The sequence below is a fragment of the Typopeltis vanoorti genome, chromosome 11 (genome assembly GCF_054136105.1).
Source record: "Typopeltis vanoorti isolate ZY-2024b chromosome 11, IOZ_Tvanoo_1.0, whole genome shotgun sequence".
NCBI lineage: Eukaryota > Metazoa > Arthropoda > Arachnida > Uropygi > Thelyphonidae > Typopeltis > Typopeltis vanoorti.
In genome coordinates, this window is record NC_143559.1 from 55,675,685 (window position 1) to 55,698,750 (window position 23,066).

Below are 23,066 nucleotides of genomic sequence, written 5' to 3' on the forward strand. Positions count from 1 at the left end.
GTTGCAATTATTTTATTATCATTATCAGTGTTCTCTTCTCCTTGAAAATACACTATTCCTTACATTCCATACCTATAAAAATATCTTCCTCCATCACCCACATTTCATAAGCGTCTAGACTTTTTAGCCAAGTCAAGCTAACCAATGTCCAAAATCCTCACCCTTGTTATTGATGCTTATTGTATTAGTATGCATGCACTGTAATATTCCTTTGAGCCAAGAGTTATCCATACATCTTTCATTGAATATTTAATTCAGATTTGAGATTTCAGAAAAACTGTGTTCAGTATTCTTTCTGATTAATGCCCACTATCACTTGTCTTATATATGCCTGCACATATGCTCCCTTACAGTCCCACCCAAATACCCATGATGGTGCTGTACTTTTCATACATAACAAAACATTCTACAGACACTTTACATCAGATCCATTTAACACCATCTTTCAGTTGGTGTCCTTTCATTCATCCATAAACTGCATACATGCAACCTGTGCATTTACTTTTGCAATCATGGCTCTTCTCTGTTCACTCCTTTCTTTTATACTTGGTCAACAGATTTACAAACTTTACTTTCTCACTCTTTGTTGCTTCTTCTAGAATTCTCTCATATCCTTATAAATGCATTTCCTTAATTTTCAACTTTCAGTTCATTTGTTCTGACCAAAAGTAGAGATTCTTTCTCAACCCATTTCTGAATCTGAGCCCTAACCAACTTTTCCAAAATCTTCACCACCGCCACTCCAGAGATACTGATTGATCGATAGTTGGATACATCAGTCTTTGCTTCACCCTTGTGCAATAGGATTACCATATTTTCACTCCTGAAAAATATTCTCTGTTCTGAGACTCAAGTTATATAGCCATTAAAGAATTGCTAGTTCAGCTGAACACTCTTTTAGCTTCTGTGCTGATATCCCATCAGTCCCTATTGCCAAATTCTGATTCAGTTTGTGCAACAACTCTAGTACCTCTAGTATCCTCATATGCCCTGAGTTTCTTCATCCAGTGAAGAGATAGTAGTGAGTGCTATGATGTATACACCAGGTTAATAGCTTCTAGCAAAATGGGCACGCATTAGTTGAACAATCTCTTCTGCATCTGTCATCTGCTTTTCATCGAAATAAAAAGATTTGGGCTCCTTAGGGATTTGAACTTGGGACCTCTTGCACCCAAAATTAGGAATCGTACTCTTAGACCAACGAGCTATTACATTATTTATTATGAAATTTACTTCTTGGAGTCAACAGTATATTGTGCTTAATACTTAATTCTCTTATCATACCTGGTTTCCCTGATGTCATGATTTCCAATATCATATCCCTTTCCATAGGTCGATAAAAATATTGCTTCTGAAAAGTTTCACAAAAATTTGTTACTTATTGTAGTATCAATTTTTTCATTGTCCCACAATACCATCTCCCATATTAAAATTTCCCATTACTAATACTTTTATTTTATGTAAAGGCTCAGAATATTATCACTACTTCAGCAACCCCCCCCCCCATGTGTGTGTGTGTGTGTGTGTGTGTGTGTGTGTGTGTGCGCGCGCGCGGGCGCACGCACACACACACACTGCTGTTATACATTTCATTCGCATTATGCACCACACTGTCTCTCAAATTGCTCTGAATAGGAATTCAAAATTTTCTCTCATAATAATAATAATAATAATAATAAAAAAAACTCCCCCTTTTTCTTCATTTGATTTTTCTAACATCATTATAACTACAATTATGCATTTATATATCAACAACATCCTGATTAAGCCATAATGCAATTGCAATATATGGCTTAATTTTTCCAGTTATCAATTAAATTGATACAATCTTATTTTTTTTTTTAACATTTTGCATTAGTACATAAGAATGTGATACCATGCAAAATATATTTTAATGTTGACTTTCCCTTTCCATTAATGTGAACATCTCTCATATCATAAATTAGAATTCCCTTCATTCCTTTACCAGGGCATTTGCCATAATTTCCTTTAGCATTATTTCTAAATATCTGAAAAAATGTTATGTTTTTTATGGCATACTTAATTCAGTGAGCCTCCAGTATTTATATGGATGCTCTTACTACTAAACCTTTTCCAGTTATTAAAAAATTCATCCTATAAAGCTGCAGTTATATACAGACTTAGCTTACTTGGAATCTCATTTGTGAGAAATCCAGCCATTATAAATATTCCACTGTTCAGATTTAATGATATTAACAAATTGGCCAAAAATTCTCCTGTAGTCTTTTAAATAATAATTACAGTTTTTAAATTCATTCAATTATTTCATTAGCACAAACAACAGAATTTCTTTCAACTACAATGTGCATTGCTTTTTTTCAAGATCACTTATCAAGGCAGAAATACTTGGTGAACATTCTTGTGATCTAACCTATATGAAACATCCGCTCTCTCTTACCATGGAACTACTGTAGATTTTAATACCAGCACTTAACAGTGGATTGTGTCTAATACACAAACAAGGTATCTCCTTATTACAATCCTCTTTCCATCAAATTCATTCATCTAAAGCCAGCTATTCTCACCCAAAATGTGTCATAAAATAATTTATTTTAAGAAAATTACTTTGTTTTAATAATGCTTCATTAGTTCTTTCTCATCATACACTATTTTTTTTTTTTATTATTAATACTGTATAACACATTTGTCTGTTACCTTTCAGACTGTTGGTATCAGCAGGTCCTTTTAAGGTACTCATAACTGCATCCATCCAAATTTTGATCATCTTCTAGGTCCCTCTCTCTCACACATCTTTGCTTCAGAGTTTTAGTGTTTCTTCTCTCTTTGCGTTTAAGTGACCATACTACTGTAAATTAGCTCCATCTGCATATTATCCATATCTTTCTGATTTTTTTTAATTGTTTCTGATAGGCATAAGAACCTGTTAGCTTCTCTTTTTGGCTAGACAGATATTCTGCATTTGAAATCCTTAAGAAAAATGCATTGTGCTATCTTTGTCTTTTTTTGTGTCATGCAGGCCATTTACAGTCACACGATGTTAAAAATACGTTAAAATTATATATATTACAATAACTCTGCTCTCACTCAATGGAATTTAATAAAATTTTGAATGTAGGCTAGAATATGCTCATGTAGTTCAATTTTGATTTTTAATCAGATCATCTTTGTTTTCAAAATTTGGAAACATGCAAGCACCTTTGAAATCCTTTCCTAATGTCTTCATTTTTAACATGATTGTCATTGATGGCATCTATGGTGAATCATTAATCAACCATTTTATTTCTAGTCCATCTCGTGTGTGTGTGTGTGTGTATTTATTGCAATGGATTTACTTAGCTTTGACATAATTAAAGAAATTTAATTACTAGAAGCTGAGAAATACCGAAAGTAGAAATACACACACTACTACTACCTTAGTCTTTTGGCTAGTTTCCCTCATATGGCATATAAATTTATTCATCTGGCTCTCCACTAGACTAGTTTTGTTTATTCTGTTATTTATTTCTATATTTAATTTTGCCATCATCACAGAAATTGTTCCTAAATATCTGAAATATTTTATTTGTTTTCTATTGAGAATGCAACTTTAAGTTTTCATGTTCTTGCCTATTTTCATAAGTTTGGCCATTTTATTACTAATTTTCATACTAAATTTGTTATAGCTGTTATTCAATTTAGCTAGAGAATCCTGGAGACTTTCACTAAATCTTCTTTTTCTTCCCTTCCAGGCATTTATAGGCCAAGTAGCCTGTTCCAGATTCAATTCCATCTTTTTAAGCGTCTTCCTCTGCATTGGGTACCTTTTGGGTGGTAGTTTAGAATTTGTTTAGGTATTTCTGCTTCTATTGATTCTCAGTACGTGTTCTTTCTATTTTTCTCTATAGCAAATAACTGGTTCATTTTGGGAGTTTCTAATTCCAAGTTTATTTCTGATTTTATTGCTTTTCATTTTGTCCATTATTATGACTCCTTCAGTTCTGCACAGAAATTTCATTTCGGATGATTCAATTCTTCTTTCATCTGCTTTTTTTATTGTCCATATCTCACTGTCATAAAGTAAGGTAGGTTTAGCTACTGTTTTGTAGATTCTTGTTCATGTATGTTTTTGTACATAATTGGATTTAAAATTTTATTTATGATGCCTGTTACTTTTAAAAAGTTTGATAGCTTCGATTCTATATCAGCTTCATTTTCATATGACATTGTGCGAACTAAATATATGAATGTATTTACTTGCTCTATTATTTTGTTGTTTATTTCTATTTTGCTTCATATTGGATTAGCATCTTTGAAGGCCATGACTTTTGTTTTGTCTGTTGATATTTCCATATTATATATTTTTATCATAAATGATTTTTGTAGTTCATCTTCATTGTTTTCAAGGATTATTTGGTCATCAGCAAAAAAGTGGAGTAGCTAATCTATTGTTATGTTCTCCTTCATTAGTTATCTTCCATTCTTTTATGATTTTACTTCTAGATTTTTTACTTTCACTAGATTTGTTTAGGAATACAGCATCTACATAAAAGCAAAGAGCTAAGTTTGATATATCCAATTCTGATATCAGATTTAATGCCACTTTCTTTTATAATGTAATCAATATAAATGATAAATATGAATGGAGAATAATCATACTTGTCTGACATCTGATTTTACATCAAGCTACCTTTTTGCAGAGTAATATATACATATATACTGAGTATTAGAGAGAATTATAGAAAGAATTCTTTACCAAACTGTAACCAAACAGTTTGCCCATGAGGTATCTTCATTTTTGGGCTACTTTTATGTAGGGCTGCTGCCTTCATATCAGTCTGCTTAATTTTAATTCTTTATAAAACTTTCTTACACGTTTTTGTTTTCAATATGACATTCGCTTTTATCATCAAATTCCTGTTATGTACATTCTGTTTAAGTGACAATGCCAGCTGAGGTTAGCTCTACTCATATGCTTCTGAATGCTAACAATATCAAGTTCCTTTCTAATATCCTTTTTTTTTTACAGGTATGTCATTGATTTTCAGGCCATCCTTAGTTCCTTAAAACATGCCAGATTAGCCATTTTGCCAGACCAACAAAGGTCATGTAATAATCATTTGTCAACACACCCTCTAAACCCACTAATTATACCTCTCCTGTGTTTCTAAAGCACCATGGACTGCTAGCAACTTAATTATTCAATGTGAATTGAGTAATGAAATGCATTAGGATAAAAGATATAGTGCAAGTGGATAAGGACTTGGACCTATGCTTGGCACCAGCACCATAGTGAAATGGCTTTTGTTTAAAAAACCCTAGCTAGGATTAAATCTAAGCAAAATAAGAATCACTCAAAACCAAGATATCACCATCAAGTGTAGATGTAAATAAGCGAACATGTGCACATGCAGTGCCATTTGTGACTGCAGTAGCTGCAGAAATTTTGTGTGCTATTGTAATTTTTTCCAGGCTGAAGGAGGTGCCAGACAATTCTGGCACCTCCAGAATCGGTGGTGTACCTGTAATATGATTCTACCACTGATGCTATCTGCTCACGCTTCTAATCTTTCTCAGAACTCTCCTATCTGTGAACTCCAGTCTTTGATCAAGTTTTCATTTCTATCCCAGATCCATAAGTTAAAAGTGGTTTGAACACTCTTCTATGAAGCTGATTTGGTTCTGACTACTTTCTCTCTTATTCCATATAAATTTATTTCATTGACTTCCTGCCATACTAGCTTTGCTACTTCTGTTGTCTGTTTCCATATTTAACTTGCCATCTTCACTAAATGTAAGCAAATTTAAAACTGACTAAATAGCTGAAAAATGCTTTGCTTCTATAGGTTGTCCATTTGGAGTGCAGCTGACATTTTCAATGTTCTTGTTTATTATCTTTATCTTTTTTTATTGCTGTTTTTCATACCAGATTTATTAGAACAGTTATTTAATTTAATCAGGCAATCCTGCAGCCTTGAATTGGATTTATAAAAAGTGTATAACAACATTTGCATAAAGAAAGAGCTGAGATTAATATCTCCAAGTTTGATGTCAGGTTTAATATCACTATTCTTTATGATATGATCCATATAAATGAATAAATAGTGAAAATAACCTACGTCCTTGTCTCACACGTGATTTAACATCAAACCATCTTCTTATACCTCCTTCAAATTCAGCTGCTGGTGTACTCAAATACAGATTAACATTGCTTGATATAATTTACCATTTACAATATATAATTGTAAATGGTAAATTATATTTTCAGCAGTTTTTCTCTTGATGACTTGTCATCTGCCTTTTCCAGATCTATAAAACTTAAATCCAGATCCTTGTTATATTCCCATGATTTCTCAACTATTTGTCTTAAAGTGAAAATGTTATCTTGACAACTTCTATTTGGCCCAAACTCAGGTTAAACTTTAACTGGACCTTTCTGCTCAAATATCAACTACTCCAGCTGCCTTTAGGCATTTCAAGTTTTGATGGCTTTTTTTTGTTATCTCAAGTATTGACATGTACTCTTAATTCCATTTCTCTTGAGTGTTTCTACTACTGTGTTGTCACTGCTTGTTTCATTTAGCAACCTTTCAGAGAGTACTTACTCCAGACAGCTAGAATATCTTTATCTTCAGTTTTCATGTCACTGTTATCATCTTTGATTCCTTTTTACAGTACTCTTTCTTCCATTTCTAATCTTTTTTCAGTAGCCTCCAGAGCATTTTGCCACTTTGCTGATATATGTCTTCTATATTCTTACCGAAATCTTTCCATGACTTGTTTAGTTAGTTTTTCAGATTGCTTTCTTACATTTTCTCTGTATTCTCTCAGAGCACATGCTGACTTCCTTGCCAGGAACTTTCGGTATGCTTTCTTCTTTTCCTTGACTGCCTCTGTAACTTTCTTAGTTCACCATGGTGTTCTGATTTTGTTTCTATCCTTGCAGACAACTACTTGCCTCTCTGACTGGACTGTTGATGGTAGTAATGTCACTGTGTGAGTGGAGGAGATGGTTGTGTAGTGGAGCAGTGTACTCTCCCATGATGAGTCCTTGAACTCCTTACAGGTATCACCTAATACTAATAAGAATAATAATATAATACTCTTTTGGAAAACAGTATGATTTTGTGAAGAGATTGTCATGCCTTAGTAATTTACTAAATTTTTATAAGAGAGGGACAGCTGTGAATAAAAAGGTGATGACTACATGATACTTCTGAATTTTGCAAATGGTATGACAGATACTTCATGGAACTCTGTTACGCAAATTGGAACAAATGTGAAACTGATGATATGGATATGAGAGTGACTGAAGGACAGATCAGATATGAAAGAATTGCATATGGAGGAGCAGAATCCAAGAGAAAGCAGGTGACAAGCGATGTGCTGCATGGATTAGTGTGTTGACTGCTATTGTTTAAATTGTACATATATATGATATGTATGATATGGACAATGATATGAAGGGAAATATTCAGTTGTGTGCAGTTGATGCAAAATTGGTTAAGGTAATAGTTAATAAGGTGATGTGAAGAGCTTTCAATATGGACAAAAGAAATAAGTTATCAGTTTAATGTGTAAAGTCATGTCTTTTTGGGATAAAAAGATTACATGCTGTGCCACATTGTTGGATCTGTAATCTAGAAAATTGATGGAGCTAGCGATTTGAGGTAGTCATAGTAGTCAAAATTTACTGGCAATATTTTTAAGATTGCTGAGGTAACTCATGAGATTATTTTCATTTTGATAAAATTATGGAGCCTACTATAGAACCCACTCACTATTTCAGACAATAACATTAATTTCTCAATGTATCGATTTTCATATTAAGGTCATCATCAGGAGTATACACACAAACATATATATATATATATTACAGTGCATCGTGCCAGATCTGTACTGTCAGATGAAGAACTAAAAAATGAACATCTTAAGAGGACCTTCAAAAACAATGGCTACTCTTCAAAAACTATCAATAAACAACTATACCACCATCAACGAAACAACGTAGAAACACAAGACGACCCCAAAGGTTATATCTCCTTGCCATACATCAGCATGCTCTCCAAGAAACTAAGAAGAATTTTGGGAAAGTTTAACATAAAAACATGCTTCTCTACTCTTCCCAAACTAAGATCAAGTTTAAGCAAATACAAACAAGCTCACAACTATCTACAATTCCCAGGTGTGTACAAAATCACATGTGACTGCAGAAAACCATACAATGGCCAAATAAAAAAATCCATCCTGCTACGTCTCAAAGAACACCGAAGAGACATTGCTTACAAAAGAACCAGAGCTAGTGCCCCCTCAAGCCATGTCCTGTTTTCAGTAAACACAAATAATGAAGGCCGTCAACATGAGATAAACTGGACAACAACTTCAAACCTTCATATATGCTACGATGAGATAGAACGGCGCATAGTCAAGTCTAGAGAAATTGTCATGGATCCTCTTCATATAAACAGTAACCTCAGCTACAATTTACCGGACTCATTCAGCTCTGCTGTCACTCGTGTTAGACACCTGGTGCACTCGTGAAGCCACACATACACAGGTGTCTAACAATAGAACTTTAACATGGACTGTAGTTCCAGTTCAAAGTTAACTGTGTTTTATAGTGACTCAGTGCTTCTTTGTAGTGTTTTTATTTGCTTTCTATGTTCTCTCATGCCTGAAGAAGTCAGCCACTCCGATGAAACATGTTGCTTATTTAATAAATTTAATTGTTTGTTCTAACTCTCAGATCTCAGTAAGTATATAAATATGAACATATCCCAATTCCAGGTTAATACAACAAATCATCATATATATATATATACATACAGAGACAAGCTACGTTACACTTCACTCAGTATGCCAAAGTGACATTATTTGATCAACCAATAGTTTACTGGCCTAGCATATGGCAAGAGAGGACCCTGCATCAAGCTCTGTCCTATTTTTACATGACCAGAGAACAAATTCATATTATGCCTGTTTAAGTCGGTGAAAGTGGTGTTTGCATCCTCTGTACTAGACTGCCCAAAGAAAGACTTTTTTCATTTAGTCAGTGACCAGAGGAACTTTTCTGAGCCTTTCTTCAACCGATTCCTGAGTCTGTCGATCTCTGGTATGGGCAATTGGTTTTCTCCAGTAACTCGGGTTTTATCTAGTCCCATAAATTCAAGAATATTGACATAGAACCCACACTATTTCAAACAATAACATACCGTATTAGGGTTGGTTACCACAAGATGGCAGCACTTAAAATTAAGGATAGTCTTAGGCCATCTCTCTCTGATCAACTACCAATGGAGATTGAACTGCCCATTCAGCCCTCAAAATTTAGGATTCAAACAGTTTCACCTATTCCCTATAAGGGAATAAAAGGTATTAACTGTTTATTGATTAAGCAATAGTGCTGTCTAATCAATAATTTAACATATAAGTGTTGGTTATATTAAAGCTAAGATCTTGAAGTACTATAGTACTTCAAGATCTTCAAGTACTATTAACCTTTATAACAATACAGAAGATGTATCTGAATGCCAAAGAACAGGTCGACCATGCTGCTTTAGGATTTGGATTTTTATGTTGTAAAGACATCAGAGTTCATACTGCACCAGGACACAGGTTACAGCAGTACATATGGTGAACGGTTAATAAGACAATTACAAACATCCATGCCCTTGGTGGGATTCAAACCCGCAGCCTCTTGCCTGGAGTAGATATGCTAACTACTTGGCCAACCAGGCCTGCATGCTGGTTAGGATGCAACAGCTTGTGAGGGATGTGAAGGCATTCCTCTACTGTAATCCTGTGAGAACACAAAGTAGTGTTGTGAGAGATAAACGTCTTGTAGAGAACAATGTCACGTACTAACTGATGACCTGAGGGTGAGAGCCTATTGTCGTTCTACTGAACACTTCTTAACACCACAACTTATGTGGCGGAGAGTGATAAAATTAAAGGCATTTCTCTGGCAGTGTGCAAACAACAGACATGGACTTATTCTCTTCACAGATCAGATCTAATTTTGAACAGCCAAAATGATTGAGTATATGCCCTCGATAGTTGCACAGCATGTACCATAGTATACCCTAAATTCAGAGGTCTTCATTCCACATCATTGATGGTTTGGTGGAGGGTGTATCAGGAAGTATCCAGGTTGCATTTCTGCAAGAAAGGGGTCAAACCTCTGCAATAATGCACCAAGACATCATGCTAGAACCTGTGGCACAGGCTCTAAACAACTTTCTTTCACAGTAGGCAGTGGAATTTCCAACAGGACTCAGTCCTTGCACACCAGATTGAGGTGTGCAAGGACTGAGTCCTAACACCACACAACAGTTTTAAGGCAAATGTGCCTAACCACATATCACAATCTGATCGACTGTCTGAATCTGTTGTTTAATTTGTGGTCAGAGTTTGAGAGAGTAGCATGCAAGAAACAACACTACAGCATCACCAGCCTGTAGGTTGATTTGAAGAGAGTAGTGGCAGCGTTTCTGTTCACAAGGTTATTTTGTTCCATGTAAAAAAAAAAAAATTGAAAATTATTTTCCTAGTGCCAAAACATTTCCTAGATTTCCTAGAACTTTTCCCTGTAACAACCAGGGTACTTTAAGAATTTATGTACACAGCTACATGAATCAAGTTAGTTGGGGGTGGGGGGGGGGGATTATTTATGGACATAACTAATTTTTGTCCAAATTATGGCACATAAGCTCATTCTTTCAAATGTTTTACTTTTTTTTTTTTGCTGTATTTGTTATTATAAGAAAGGAGGTAAAGTTACTGTGTAAAACTGATTTCTCCCTCTTTCCTCCCACTCTTTACTGCACACACTTTTTAAGATCCTCAAACTTTATTCTTGCAGAATTTGTCTTCTCTGATATATATATACAGGTATCCCTTGATGTTACTGCATGTATCAAAATCACGTTAATCAAATATAATAATCAATGGTAAAAATGACAATTTGTCCATGATCGATTACTGCATTAATGATTAGTTTTATATGGTACTCTTTTAGGAAATATAAAAAACGAATGCAAAGTAAACGTTTAATAAATGCATGTACCTACATTAGTTACTGCAATTTTTTATCAAAAAAGGTTATTAAGAGTCATTTGGAAAAGTTTTGTTTTTTCTTATCAGCATAAATTCTACGATAACAAGCAAAATGTCTCTCTAGACCTCAGCAAATTTTCTTAACAAACATTCTTAATTAACATTTGGATCCATATCCATTACTTGCTGCTTAAGCGATTCTAAACTGTGAAATATTCCATTCAGTTCTTTGATTGTTATCTCCTTTGGAACCTCATCTTCACATTACATTTGTTCGTTATCTTCATATGCATGTTGTTATTCAATTTCAAGAAGATAGTTGTCACTGAAATCTTTTCAATTTGAATCCAATAATTCTTTAACATCTTCTGCATCAACACCATCAAAACCAAGGTCTTCACAATTGCAACGATTTCTTCAAACCATGTTGTTCGCAGGATTTTGAAAACCACCTAAATCATTAGCGCATTCTAGCAAAAGGTTTTTCCAAACAGCTCTCATGCAGTTAGAAGACACTTGCTCCCACGAGTCATGAATGTTTACAACTGCGTGTTTAATGTTAAGATTTTTCTAAAATTCTTGGTGCCTAATCCCGTTTTTTCCCATTGTTGTTTCTACCCTTTAAAAATTTCTTTTTAAGAAAATAGGCTTTGAAACTTACAGTGACACCCATGTCCATGGGATGTAGTAACGATGTCGTATTTGGTATAAAAAAATAAAACTTTCACATTCTCACACAGATCATTAAGAGAATTTGGATGAAATTCTTTTTTGAATGAAAAAATTTACAAAGAACAATTTGTAAATACAGCAGAACAATTGGAGCTTGTAATACATCCACTCTTAATGCTTAATGGGAAAAATGACGTCGTCATGCTCACGACTTTTTTTCTCTCAGCCATGAAACAAGGCTCGAGGCTTGCATGTTTCTGCGTGGTAAATTTGAAGGCACGTATATATATATGCAGGTATCCCTTGCTTAGCGCGCTGTCCCGTGTTAAGCAAGGGATACCTGCATATATATATATATAAATACACACACACACATAGAGAGAGAGATAGAGATTTCTTAAATGGCATCATTTCTCAGCTAAACATTTTTATAAGAAAAGCACAATTAATTGCAGTTTATTTTTATTTATTTATTTTTTTTCACTAAAACTAAAACTTCAAGATCCCTAGCATGATCTGTTTCTTCAATCACATAATATGACATTGGACATCTAATTACACTAAAGTGCATAACATTGAACTGGTTAGCCATTTTCACTTCCCCACCCCACCCCCTTTCCAGCCTGTTCAAATCATTCTGCAAGTATTACATATCAGCAGTACTCCTGATTACCATCCCCATCAGCAATTAGCTATAAGTCACATGATAAATCCTTCCCAATGTCATTAATGTGTAGATTGAATAACAGCCAACTGATCTTGAGGAACACCACTGGTATCCTTTCTAAAAACACTATATCCTTTGTACTCAATATCAGTTAGTATGGTTCTGATAGCAGGTCTCACTAATGCATTCATGTACAAATGTAAGTTACTTACATGCATTTTTGTATACATTTGTCTGATTTGCATGACAGTTTGACAACTTGTCAAACTGTGTCATCTTCCATACAGCAAAATGGTATGGAGGATTGTCCAATAGTTTATTAAGATTTCATTATTATTTTTCCTTTTGTAACAGTTTGTTTCAGCTTTGATCATCACCATTACTGATCAGCTGTATCTGCATAAATTCATTTAAATCTTCTGTTTTTGCATGTAGATTATACATTGGCCTGAAACACCTGTTGTGGTAATTTATCATGTTTTTTTGTGCATACTTAAATATAATACTAAAATCCATCATAACATTATATTTCTTACTATATGTAAATAAAATTCACGTATGAAAAGCACAATATATGTAAGTCACAATTGTGTAAGCATATTAGTGTATTCTTAGCTACAAACCACACTGACACTGGAAAGTTGGCACTTTTTTTAATCTTATATAATATTTTAACTTGCTCTTAGAAGTCTTAGTTTTTTTTTTTTTTTTTAAAATCTGATACTAAATGTTTTACAGAGCTATGGCTGCTTAGATATTTAAAAAAAAACTTTTTTAAAAATTAAGGGGCTATAGATTTATAACTTTGTGTTGATATAAGTTTGCTTTAATCTTAATCAAAAAATACCTCAGCTATTAGCTTTCATAATTATGACCTCTGATTTCGAATGGTTGCAGAACTACAAAACTACAGCTGTTTAATGTTTTTCTCCCTAAATTCTAACAGCATAGCACCTGCTTTACTGTTCATCTCAAGGTTCATATATATATATTTCTTGGAAAATTTTCCCTCTGCCAGTAACTCCCATGCTGATTTTAAACATCAACTGAGCTGTGACTCTTTGAATTCTTAAATAAAATATAGTCTTTTTGAAACTCAAACAGCAGTAATTATTAAATACTGAATACATGTTTTTATGAAGTTTATCATTGAAAAATACCCATGGAACACACACAAGCTGAACAAAAGTTTGTGTGTGTGTGTAAACTGTTATACTAGAAGCTCAACCAAATACTAGCTTTTCCCACAGGATCAAAAGTAAAAAAGATTTCCTTTCCTTACCAAGTCATATGCATTTAGGTAGCATAATTTTTATCATATTGTAGTTCATTGTTGAGTTTGCCCTTAAAAATTGGTCTTTTAACTCTGCAACTCAGAAAAATAGTCCTGGTTAGTATTTCCAATAATGCCAGTTATGGTTAAGGAACATGAGATAGTAACAGCTGTTTGCTATACTCTACCTTCAGAATCACTGGTAACCAGTAACTTAATTATTGGTGATGACCAGCTATCAAACTAATTTCAAAAAATTTGTTTTGGCTGAAATAGTTCTTGTAATCTCAGAAATAAAAAGCATCAAAAGATGTAAATATCTTGAAAATGGTGAGAAATATTACTATCCTTATCTTCTTTATCTTCTCAAAAAAATGTGACACTTTCCATGCGTTTTTTCATGTTATTGAGCATGTAAAATGTGAAGTTTTATGATTTCAAAATTTTATGAAATTTATGTTTTACGAAACCAAACATGAAAATGTTTTGAGCTACTTCAGGCCTCCACAGGATGTTGATCTCACACTATGCTGTGAAATGCACATTCATGTGGAACCTTTTTATTCTGTGTTAACATTTCTTTGTATGAAAATAGAAGCCTGTGTAGTTCAGTGGAAGTGGTGCCACTTGTGTCCTTTGTAATTAGTCACTTGAACTTAGACTTAGGTTCAAGTCTAGTCGCTGACTGGAGGAACTTATTTTTTTAGTTGTTTCAGTAATAAAAATAGTAGCCATATTTGGTTTAATGCATTTCACATTTAACATTTCTAGTTCTTAGTATTTTATGATTTCAGTAGTTGTCAAAGAGATTAGGTATTTCTAATTTTGTGAAGGTCTAATGTTTTGGTTTAAGGATTAAATAAAGATGTGATGAGCTCTTTATTTAATATTTATGTAGCTGGCTATAACAGTATCCTTGTGATAGTTATCAACTATGTTCCTTAAATTGAACATTTGGTCCTCTCAAGTAGAGATAAAAAGTTACATTCACTTTTTTTGTGTGGTTCATACCTAATAGTTTACTGAAAATAACTGTGCCAAACAGACTCTATTTTGCACAGATTTAAATGCTTTAGTTTCCACAGAAGTAGTGAAAAAAATTTTTAGACTTAGTTCATATCATAATAGCTCATTATAAAGAATCAAAAAATACAGAGTTATTACAGGTGACACTTCAAAACATTTGTTATTTATACATTTATAAATACTTAAGTAATGATTTTCATCTAAAGGTGAGAGGTAGCCAGTCTCATACAGAAGTGGGTGAGTTTTTCCTCTCAGGAAGTCAGTTTTCCATCCCACATAATAGGCAAACCACCTAGAAGAATATGCAATTTGCATATTCTTCATAATATATTGGCCTCATACCTTTAGCTGCTGCAGCCATAATTCCAATGACTAATTTAAATAATGAAACTTCAACCACTAAGAAGGACACCAACATTTCTAATGTATTCAAAGTGGACATGATGGTGTTTCTCATTTCATGAATTTGGATCTGTAATTGTTTTTCAGGAATGGTTTCAAAGAGAGGTTGTGGAACTCATATCTGGACCTTGCATATATTCCTAGCATCAATAACAAAGTAGATGAGAATTGTAAATTCTGCAACTATATATATTGATAATCATAAACGGAACTGAGAATAAAGTTTTACAAGTGGAAAATCACTCAAAATTAAACTCATTAAGGTGAGCTGATTCAAGTTTTACTCTAAAGTCATGAGGAAGTTTAAAAATGATGTAGATTTTGTTGATGCAATAGCTTTTTCTAATGAAGATACTCTTTTAAGTTAGGATTCGATAATTTCATAGTTATATGCAGTGAACTCCATGTTCCTCTGATCATACTTCTTATATATAAGATTATTTATAAAAATTTCAGTAGATGTCAAAGAGATTACGTATTTCTAATTTTGTCAAGTCTAATGTACAAATGAAACACCAAGAAATTGATATAGTAATCATCACCTATGTTTACCTAGGACAAAAATCACAGTAGGGAATGACTGTAAAGAACAAATTATATGTAGAATTCAACTTGGTTGGATAACCTTTGGAAAACACTGTAACACACTCATAGGAAACATCCTAATCTGCCTTAAAAGAAAAATATTCAATAGTTGTATACTTCCATTTATGACATATGGAAATGAAACAATGACGTTGGCTAAAAAATTGACCAACAAGTTGAGGATTATTGAGGAAAATGAAAATATCATTACTTGGTATTACCATCGCAGATAGAGAGGTCAATACTTAGGTCAGAGCTCCGACTAAGATGAGGGACATTATAACAGCCATTAAAAGATCCAAATGGCAATGAGCAGGTTATATTGCAAGAAGTAACACTCAAAAATGAACAAAGTTGATATCAGAATGGTAACCTAGAGATATAAAGAGAGCTTCAGAAAGACCAAAGAGATGATGTTAATTAAAAGATGCCAAGAAATTATATTTGTGGTTTCATCCTTTATCCAAGTGTGAGAAAACAAAGTTTGCACATGAAGTCACTTCACGATTGGGCTCCTTGTATATAGAGGCTACTGACTTCACATTGATTGCCTTGGTATCCCATAATGCAACACATGGCCTTATGTATGTGTATAATGCTATGTATATATACACATCCATAAGGCTATGTGCATGTTATCTAAAATAATAATAATAATATCAAGTATAGGATGTTTCCAAGGCTCTGTTTTATGTGTTTCTTTCTCTCTCTCTCTTGTGAAAGTGAACTCCATCACTGAACTTTCTCTCACCTTAGGCAATGTTTCATATTTAGATGACTTCATATTATACATCATTCTTGTAATATGAGCCCAAGAAGAGATATGATCTTGAACTAGTCATCGATCGTATCTTTTCTTGAGCTCTTAGTAATGGGTTCAAATTCTCAGAAGAAAAAAGTGCCTGTGTATACTTCAGCTTAAAACATGCTTCTCACCCAGATCCAGAGTTCAGAATTTTACAAAGTATCATTCCTGTAACAACAGAAGCCAAGTTCTTAGGATTCATCTTTGACAGAAACCTTACATTTCTAACACATTTATTAATTAAGGGAAAAGTGCAAAAGAGTATTAAATCTTCTTTGCATGCTATCCTCTGCTGGATGGTGCGTGTGTATCGATCATCATTGTTGCTTCACATTTATCGTATATACATTCTGAGCTGGATTATTATTAGTGTACAGGCACCTCTATGGAGTCCAAAAACTCATCGAGGGAGAACCAAACTATTGACACAATCCATTTTACCTCTCCTTGAACCCATTAACAGATAAAGTGCTAACAGCTGACTCTGGCAACCTATTTCATTCATCCACAACTCTCCAAGTGAAAAATCTAGTCCTCACGCCACTACTAACCACACTTTTACTCAACTTCCAAGGATGAGTTCTAGCCAAGTATCGAAACATTTCCCTTGCATCAATCCTATGAAACCATTTAATTAATCTTAATGTTTCTATCAACCAACTTCTGCAGTACACACACATCCTCAGTTTATCCTCATAGGGAACGTTCCACAGACTACTCACCATGTTTCATTGCTTACCTCTGAATCCTCTCCACCACATCCTCATTCCCAAGAAACCCAGGAGACTAGACCTGAGCACAGTAATCCAGATGTGGATGTATCAAGGCCTTATAAAGAGGAATAACTCCCCTATCACTGTTTGTTAGTGTTTTCTTCAATAGCCAAGTAATCTTATGAGCTACCTTAGCAATATGTCCTGTAAACTTCACTGCTCTGTCTATCACCACCCCTAAATCCCTAGCTTCATCGATTTCCTTGAGTATAGTTCCATCAATGTGGGACACAGCTTGTAATTTAGTTATCCCAAAATACATAGCATAGCTTTACTTCTTTTTTTTTAAGGCGATCTGGAGAGCTCCAGATCGTCTTAACTCTTACTCTATCCAATTTTGCATCATCAGCAAACAACTGAATATTTCCTTTCAGGTTATTTCCAATATCATTTAATGATAAATAAAATAGTAGTGGTCCTAACACGGAACCTTGTGGCACACCACTAGTCACCTGGATTCTGGTCCTTCATATCCCACTTTTTTGATATCTGTACAGCAACACTTAACCACTCTTAGATTAACAAATATAGATGTCATATCCATCTCCATTTGTTAATATAACAGGGTTTCATGTGGAATTCTCTCAAGTGCATTTGCAAAATCCAGAGTATTATTGTGTAGCCATTTCCTTTATGCATCTCAGGTGTCACTCTGTTATAAAAAGATACTGAATTACTAAGGCATTACAGACCCTTTACAAAACCATTTTGCCTCTCATCGAGTATCATATTGTTATCCACCCATTCTTGAATTCTTGTTTTCACTCATTTTTCCATACTTTTAGGACTACCTTTGAGATACTGATTGGTCTATAATTTGCTACTGCAGCCATAGAACCTCCCTTATGCAAGGGAATTATTTTGCTTTCTTTCTATTCTCTTCAAACTACAAGAGCTGAGACGTCAATTAAAGAGCCTAGTTATTCTCATAAAACATCCTTAAAGCATTCTAAACATTATAAAATATAAAAACATTATAAAACATTCTCTCCCCCTCCAATCATGAACTGCCATTCCATTTAATTCCACAGCTGTATTTACATTGAAATTCTGCAATATCCTAAGAATCTCCAATTCATCCACCTCTGTTCCTACATAAGTCTCTGTCACATATAGCATTAACCTTACTTGGATGATACACCCTTGCAAAGTGGTCACCTCATGACTATCATCACCCATTATGGTTATTCTTCCTTTAGCCATTCTACCCCATACTTCCACATAACGAAAGAGCTCTCTGTTATTTCCTTTGTCATGCTCAGCTAGTTTCTTCTAATAATCTGATTTTGCCATACTGGTCACATTTCTTGCTTGATACTTGTACAGTTGATGAGTTTGCTGATCACCTTTCTCCTTATATATCCTCCATAGCATTTTCTGCAGCTTGTGATTAACGACATTACGCAACCGTCTAACCCCTGATTAACCCTCCTTACCTTAAGTATACAATTTAATATTGCTCCTCTAAATATCCCCTTAACTATCTCCCATGCACTACTAACATCCTTCCCTTGCAGTGTTTTCCATGGCACAGCTTCAAGCAGTCTCGTAAGCTTATCATAATTACCTTTCTTGTAGTTCCACATATACCTCTTCTTGACAGAATATTCTTCATTTTTTACAATCTCCCAGGAAAAACCACATGGTCACTTTCCTCAATCGGAGGTAGTGTGACTACCTTGGTTATGGATAACTCTTGATCCTATTACCAGCTCCAATACTCTCACTCCCCTCCAATCACATACTGCCTCAAGTAACTATCTCTCAGTAGGTGTATAAATTCCATTTCCTTCCTGCCATGTGATCTCTCTCTCTCTTCCTTGCAATCTATAGTTGTTGTCCCCCATAATAATCACTCGACCTGCACTCATTGTATTGATTTGCTGATTCGTGTCTTCTAGATCATCCCTGGAACCTCCTGGTCTGTAAGCAACCAACTGTACATTTTTCTTATTGGCCTTGATCTCACACCAGACTTCCTGAAATGAACAAATACCCTCCTGCCATCTCCTATTCTTTTTGGTTGCAATTCATTTGCTATCATCAGCAGTACATTTCCCCCATCCTATCTTGTGTATCTTCTCTAAAAAATATAAATCCTTCACTGTCCATCACTGTAACTACATCGCTGTTAGCCAAGTCTCATTGATGCCTGCAATTCTGAAGGGAGAGTAGCTTACAGTGCTTCAATCCTATCCATCATCGAGATATATGAATAGCTACTAGTTCTTTTCTCACATCACCCATTCAAAGTCTTTATGTTGATGCAAATAAAAACCTGCTTTGTCACTTGGACAGAAACAGTTCGATGTTAACTATTCTCTAAAAATAAAGTCTCTTCCAGAACATAAACTTCCTAGAATAGTATTTTTCCTTTAGTTTGGGAGCTCAATATTGCACATCACACTGCCGTAGATCCCTTTGGTACGATATGTTAAAGAGATTACGCAAGCTGGTGGCATGAATGACTGTTCCATCATGCAACCCTCATTGTGTCAACTAAGGAAGTCTTGCACTCATTCTGCAGTTATTTAATCTGCACACAGCACTCTCATTTCCTACCCATCTATACTGATGGTTCAAGTTCTGCAACCTCTGTTGGTTGTGTTGCTGAATTTCCTGCCTTTATTATATCCAGTCAGATCCCAAATGATTGCTGTTGGTTGTTGTTGAATCCCAATTCATTGATTGATTGACAGCAGAGTTGCATGCAATTCTGCCTGTGATGCACATGAAAGAAAATTGCTATCAAAGTGTATGATTTAAACAGACACTGATTTCTTTACAGGCCATATTCTTTCCTATGTAAAATCCAAATCCAAATGGTGCTTTGTGAGATTCTTCAACTCTTACACAAAATGAAAACCTTAATTTTGAATTTGTGCTGGATCCCCAGCCACATTGAAGTTAATGGCAATGAGACAGCAAATGCAGCTGCCAGATCTGCTCATATTTTTTCCACATACTGTATGCCATTCCCCTGTACAGACTACACAGTTTATAAGATCACGAGTAATTTACCAATGACATCATGGCTGGAGGCACTGACAAATCAATTGCCTGAAATTAAGCATTGGCTGTCTACGTAGAAACAGAAGAGAAGTTGTTCTTACTGGGCTTTGCATAGTTCATAGTCATTTAACATATTCTTATTTCTTGAGGAAATAGATCTTCAACCAGCCAGTGATAGACCTGGTGCAATAGAATAAAGCATTAATTAATTAAAAAAAAAACTTTTCATTACACTCCATCACCTTAGATAGCAGCCATCTGTTCACATATTAGAACTAGACCAATCTTTCTGCTCTTCTCATATGGAATGAATTTTTTAATTCCAGCACAATTCATGAGAATGTTGTTGATCACTGCACTTTTTTTTCAGGAAACAAAAGTTTACTTCGCATTTGCATGGATTTTCACACTGGTAGGTCTTTTCAAAAATATGAGCAAAAAACATTCATTTACATTAGATGCTGTCATCAAGAAATGTTAGAATTTGGCAGTCCATTCATTAACTCTGAAATGGATGATACATCCATTCTGACAGTCTAAATTGAAAGAGTTAGAACATTTTAGGAACAAAGTTTCATACAATTAACCACTCTTGTTGCAAACCCTAAAGGGCATAATGAAAGGACAATCATGCATCAATAAATTGATTGCTCATTAGCAACTTTTAAGTCATGGAAGTGTGCCTCATTTGGGTTTCAGAGAGAGAAGTGAGTGTGTGTATGGGGTGGGGGATGGGGATAATTTCCCATGTTTTGTGTGCATTTAATTCCTTTGCAGTCACTTGCTAAAGAGAAATCCGATTAGTTGCGTGCAACTTTCATATTAATTATACACAGCTTAGATTGTTGTAATGTTAAGAATTAAATCAGCTGATTAATCATAGAGGTTAACAGTTTCATACTGTTTATAAAACTAATATGCTGATTTCTGAAAGATTTTTTTTTTTTTCCCCACTTTGCATATCCTTTTGGGTTAACTGGTTAGCTATATCATCTGGTTTTGAGGTTTTTATAATGTTAGAGCATTTATTTATTACTATATTTATATCCTGTACCAAATAATAATTTCATTCAGCTATGGGTATATGAATGTTGCTGTTACAATAGTTTTCTGATTAGACAATCTCCAATTATAAATGGTTCCTCATAAAAGAAATCTGTTCAAGCAATGAGGAAAGTTTCAGTATATTGAATAACTTTTTCTTTCTTTCATCTTTGCATATGGCCCTTTTTGCTTTAAATATTTGATTACCTTTAAGAAACTTATTTTAAAATGTTAGAAATATTTTGACCAACGTTGGACCAACTGAAATACTAATGCCTCGTGTTATGTTTAAATAAAAGCGACTGTTAATATTTTGACAAAATCTAGACTACAGACCGCAGGAAGAATAACATGATATTCCTGTATCCTCCTTTTTTTGAAAAAGTTAGGTGGAATCTCATCCGAGTTTCAATTTTATTGAATTTAGGATTATATGTTAAAAGGAATAGTGGGGAAAAAAAATATATATAATCCCATTTTTAAATTTATTCTGCTATTTGCATAATTAGATGAGTCTTTGACTCCATGAGGTCTTGGGGTAATAATAATAATAATAATTGTCAGCTTTGTTTTCCCTTTTTTGCATCATTTTATTTCTGAAACATCTCATTTTAGGATTTAAAATCTCATATTCTTTTTAACCCATCATAGAAAACTTTAAGGAATAACACATTTTAACCCTTATATACTGCTTGTGTGTATTATTGCCTTGCCACTGATCAAAAAGAGTGGAAAAACTTCATAGCCAAAATGTTTTACAGAATCTTAGTTCTAATTCCCTTTCAGGTACTTTCCTTCTGTATATATTACACTTATTCCAAAATGCCTGCAGCTACTAATGGAATCACATTTCATAAACAATATTTGGCATCATTAAAAGAAGCCTTCTCTTCATATTTAATTTTGCCAGTAGCATTTTTAAGATATGGTAAGTGTGCAGCTAAAAAATGCAACACATTAAGCAATTTTGGAGCATGTCCTTGATATATAGTATGGTGGAAACAGTTGCACAGTGAACATCTAACAAATGGAAACTACTATTACAGCACCTCTGCATATGTTTCCATCGTGTTTAGATGTTTCAAAACTTCTGCAAATGTTAATGGATAGTTTAGCCTTGCAGAATACATTTCTAGCACTAAAGAAGCATCCATAATGCTCATCCATGTTTAAAATGGTAGAATCACTCAAAATTTGCATTTTTTTTTTTTTTTTTTTTCATCAGTAGCGAATGCTATCAGCATTAATTCACACAGTTATCTTGGGATTTTTACAGAGATCTTATAAAGTACATGCATTATATATCTCAAACTTTGCAAAATGCAGTTTGTCCAGCCATATTATGCATGCACCATACCATACCATACCTAATTGTTTAAGTGTGGTTTACCAGAACAGCCACATTGCTCTCATCACCATAGCAAACTCAGCTACTTTGATAACAGAATAACAAACAGTCCAGCTTAAGTTCCATAACATCTGAATAAAATTCTTTCACAGTAACAATTAAGTATTCTCTTGATTCCTGTTATTTTGCTTAGAGTTGACCATGGTATGTGTTAAAAGGTCAAGTTCTGTTTAGCATTCATGACATATTTTTCCTGTATTATTCAGATAATCCATATTCTTTCTCAGTGTCCAGTTGTTGTTTTTTAACTTCACAGCCAGTGCATTTATAGAAAGTACATATTCCTGAAAATTTGGATTTGTAATGCATAACCATTTTGATGTTTGCGACTGCTTTTCATGTTTTATAACAAATCAGATCATGTAACGCAATCGCTGTTGTGCAGC

At 34.1% G+C, this 23,066-nt stretch overlaps 1 protein-coding gene across 3 annotated transcripts in view; it reads left to right on the forward strand.

Moving 5' to 3' along the window:
* Positions 1-23,066, forward strand: part of LOC150101595 (uncharacterized) — a 427,246-nt gene that overhangs the window by 387,540 nt on the left and 16,640 nt on the right. Inside the window, exon 19 of one of the 3 annotated variants that reach the window (XR_016549080.1) lies at positions 15,141-15,157. The exons of 1 other annotated variant lie outside the window; for it this stretch is intronic. The gene's annotated coding sequence lies outside the window, so the exon portion shown is untranslated. Of the gene's footprint in view, positions 1-2,344; positions 2,431-15,140; positions 15,158-23,066 lie in introns of those variants that run through there. One more of the 3 variants, XR_016549079.1, reaches the window with a different exon arrangement.